Genomic DNA, 4,575 nt, shown 5'->3' on the forward strand with positions numbered 1-4,575 from the left:
TTGGGCACCCACTTCTCTCCACCTGCCCTGACAGGTAAGGGGTTGCCTGTTTTGTTTCCAAAGTTTAAATGACCTCTTTCTCCTGGAAGACCTGCAGCTCTTGGCCAAGTATATTGAATTTCCCCAAACAAAGATTGAGGCCAGTGAGTAAAAGAGCCAAATCCCTTCCCTGCAGCGCTGCATCTAGTTCCCAGGGCCTCTCTCCACCCTCTTCGTTCAAGCAAAACCTCCTGCCGCCATTACTCCCCTGGCCGGGAAAAAGTTCTTCTAAGCGGGAGACCTATTCCCCGTAGAGGAAAGAAGATTTACTCCCCGTACTTCTCAAGAGAGATTATCTCCAGTCGCTATTATTCCCTTATCAATAATTCACCGCGCAGCCACGCTCCGCATCGCGCCTGGGCTGCCTGCGTAGTTTCTGAGCTCGCCTGGGAAGAGCAGCCGTGAGTAATCACGTCTCCTCCGGTACTGCTCTTAAGGCTCTCGGCGAAGCAGAACGAGTAACTCACACCGCAAAATGAGTCACGTCCCCTGGAAGCTTCTCATTTTTTAGCATCCCGTCGAGGAGAGCAGCTTTGCAGAAGCACCTGCTAAGGCTTGCGAGCCCTTGGCATTTAAATAAATAAATATATAAATAAATAAATAAGAGGGGAGATAATTAAGCTCCGTATTTCAACCTTGTAGGAGGAGCTCATATAAAGAGACTCTTTCTCCTTCCAGAAAATCCAATACAATTAAGTGATTAAAAGGGGAAAGCAGACATAAAACCCGAGGAGAGGAGGCCAGACAAGCCGTCGTGAATACAGATCGCACTCTGAAGTCTTGATCAAGACTCGCTCGCTCTCTCCCCACCCCGTTCCAAGCACAAGCTTGTTGCTCTTCCCATTTATCTCGCTCAGAATAACAACTGTGAGGCACAAAGCTGGGGATTAAAACGGCACAATTTCTTAGCAAGAGGCCCATTTGACTCATTTATCCTGTACTCACACACCGCACACGTGCACAAATGCCTCATTTCCTACGGAAGAGATGATCGTCTGCATACGTGATACTGTCTCAGCACACCAACCTGCCACCTCTGATTAAAACTGACCCATTAGAGTGATTTACGGCTCCGAAGAGGCACAAGTGTCCTTTCGTGACTAAATTAGGTGCCGGGTGAGAGATGAAAGATGATCTACCCCTTTTCCAGTTGTCACCGGGAAGGCTCCACCACCGCAGCGTGGATGAACCATCTCGGATGTCCGAGACATCTGTGCAGTCATTGACTAAACCTTTAATCTTGCAGGCTGGCTTTTGCTTTGAAACACCCTGCCAAGCCAAACTGCAGTTGAGAGCTCCTCAATCCAACCAGGTGGATCCATCTCCCATGGATTTATTGGCACATCTCTCCCGGGGAGATGTGCCTCCCGTTTCTCGATTTACCTGCCTGTTTCAACACGTCGCTTCAGAAATCCTTCCATGGGAGAGTGGGAAGCATCCCTCTGTGGGACAGCAGGATGCTCGCCGGGATGATTTGAGCAAAGCAGAGGGCAAAAGATAAGCAGTTTGGAGAAGACTTCTTGAGGGCAAATTCCCCATTGCATGGCTGGTGCCACCAGTACAGAGATTAAGCTGAAAACACAAAAAAACCCCAAAAGGTTGGCTTTTCAACTCTCCAGGCTTACTTATCTGCCCCCGAGCATCTCTGATAGCAGTCTGCAACCCCGTCTGCAGAGCGAGGAGAGCCTGGGAAGATCTGGGAAGATCGCTCTGTGGCAAGGCACCCGGCTGTCAAGATCAGCCCTGGGGACAGCGTGGCCATCGTCAGAGACAAGCTGCTGTTAGAGACGTCAGACCTCTGGAGCCAGGCTTTTCCCCCTCAGAGGAGAACGACCTGGGCTCTTAGGCAACAGCAAAGCCAAGCCTCGGTGCCCAAGGATAACCCGTCCTCATGCAAATCCACAACTCACGCCTGTGCAACCACGCATGCCGTGGGCACCAAGATTATTAGTCTACACCTGGACCCCTTCCTGTTATTCCTCAGCACAGGAAGGACATGGACCTGTTGGAGCGGGGCCAGAGGAGGCCACAGAGATGCTGGGAGGGCTGGAGCCCCTCTGCTGTGAGGACAGGCTGAGAGAGCTGGGGGGGTTCAGCCTGGAGAAGAGAAGGCTCCAGGGAGACCTTAGAGCCCCTTCCAGTCCCTAAAGGGGCTCCAGGAGAGATGGGGAGGGACTCTTGATCAGGGAGGGGAGCCATAGGACGAGGGAGAGGGGTTTCAAACTGAAAGAGGGGAGATTGAGATGAGATCTCAGGAAGAAATTCTTTGCTGTGAAGGTGGTGAGACCCTGGCCCAGGTTGCCCAGAGAAGCTGTGGCTGCCCCATCCCTGGAGGGGTTCAAGGCCAGGCTGGACAGGGCTTTAGCAACCTGGTCTGGTGGGATTAGGAGCCCAGCTGTTTTCTGGAACCACTGCAACTCAGTACTTAACAGCAAAAAGAGCTGCCTTTCCCTAAGGAGAAAGCAGCCGTCGGGCTACGAACCCTCACATGGAGCTGCCCTCACAGGGCTGGGTGTCTGGAGGGGTTGCTGCCACCAACGTCATCCGGGGGGGCTGCCATGGCAGACCCTCCCTGCTCTGAGGAAGGCACAGGTTTAGGTGAGTGGGCTTTTCAGAGGCAACACTGTCCCGAGCTTTGCAACAGCCTGGGGAGCAGAAGACCTAAGCATGGAGGAGACCTGTGTGTGTGCACCAGCCAGGCACCAGGCACGGGGTCCCCACCAGCCCCACCACGAGGGTGCCGTGGGAGGGCAGGATGGGAGATGCCAAGGGTTTACACCAGTCCCTGGTGACAGCCAGGTGGGGAAAACTTCTGCTTCCTCCCAGTGCCCTGCCAGCTCTTCATGTTCCCAGCATGATTTGTATGCTCACCAAAGCCTACAGCGTGGGAAATTAAAGTGCTTACCAGACAGCTGGCCACAGAAGCTTGGCTTTGGTCTCCATTTATCCAGCGACTCCGACACGGTGAGACAGGCTCATACAGAAGGAGACGCGGCGGGACCTAATACGCTGCAGAAGATGACAGTAGTTTCAAACTAATGGACAACGCTAAAGACGTGACCAATGTGGTGAATCAGAGATGCTTCAGGGCAACAGAGGAGCGGGTAGAAAAAAAATAAAATAAAATCAAGGCTTATAGCTTTTAGCCCCAAGCAGTGTCCTCCTTGGGAAGGCTGAGCCCTCGGGTGCTCCCTGCTCGCAGCCCCCCGGGGCAGATGGGACCTCCAGGGTGCACAGGTTCCCCCTGTCCCCACGCACAAGCCACCACTCACTGTGCATGCAAGTCCTCAGCTTCTCACACCATCCCTGAAGGGCTTCTAACCTCCAAAGCAGTTTCCTTCAAGGGATCAGTGAGTGGGTGCCTTATCTCACCATCCAGGCTCGGAACTATGAGTGGCAGAAGGGATAATTAAAGCTGAGCTGTTAAAAAAGCCTCCCTCCCTCTGAAGGAAAAGGTGAAACAGCATGGAGTCCTCTTCCCTTGGGACTCCAGAGACCTCACGGAGAAGTTAAACAGGGTCATTTCTGCTGTCCCCAGCGTCAATGGCAACCCCAGCACCTGTATCTGGCATCCAGAGAGGAGCATCTCTTTGGTGACCGGCAGGGCAGGAGGAGCTGCGAGAAGATCGGAGGTGGAAGCAGAAAAGGCAAATAGTGTTTACCAACCTTTGGGCTGGAGAGGGAGCACAAAACAGCACCCAGCATCGAGTGCTAGAGCACCCAGTGTGTGCTCGCTCCATCCTTTGCCAACAGCCTGCAGCAAAACCCCGGCAGAGCTCCACGCGGCGAGCAGCCCTGGCAAAGCCCCAGGGGCTGCCCCCGCTCCATCTTTCTCTCTGCAGATAAATCCCAGAGCGGCTGCAACAGCCTTCCTCCAGCCCCGAGCGTGGCAGAGCCCCTGTCCCCCTCTCGCAGCCCCCTACTCCATCCAGACAAGCTGAACTACCCCCAGACACTACAGGCGCAGCGAGATTCGTGTCCAAAAACACGGAGGTGAAGCCCGGATCTCAGGATACCCACGTGCCTGCTCATGATCACCCTGAGGATTGTGTTTCCGTGACGGAAATGAAAATGGGTACCACGAGGGAAGAGAAACAAGCCCCTGAGCATTGCATCCTCCCCCCGATAGAGATGTTTGCCACCAGCTTCGGCCCCGCTGCCCACCCCTGGGCCACGCAGGCTGGGCTTTTTGGAGCCTGCCTGGCCAGGCTATAAATCCCCCAGGCTGAGGATGAAGCACAGGGAAAGCAGAGGAGCTCTTCATATCCTCTAACACAAGATGTCCACCCTAGAAGCCCAGAAAAGGTGACAGAGATGGGCAGCAGGGGGGACAACACCTACCACGACGCCCATCAGCCCTCACAAGCGATGCCCTGCATCAGTGCGGGATGCGGTGGGTGCTGGCAGGGTGCCCTGGGTCGGGCCCCTGAGCACGGGGACAGCGAGAAGTGTCACCCTCCATCCCACCCAGGGACCCTGCGTGCTGCGACTCACCGTGGAAGAGGCATCGGGGCGCGGGAGAGCCGGCAGCGCTGC

The sequence above is a fragment of the Numenius arquata genome, chromosome 6 (genome assembly GCF_964106895.1).
Source record: "Numenius arquata chromosome 6, bNumArq3.hap1.1, whole genome shotgun sequence".
Taxonomy (NCBI): domain Eukaryota; kingdom Metazoa; phylum Chordata; class Aves; order Charadriiformes; family Scolopacidae; genus Numenius; species Numenius arquata.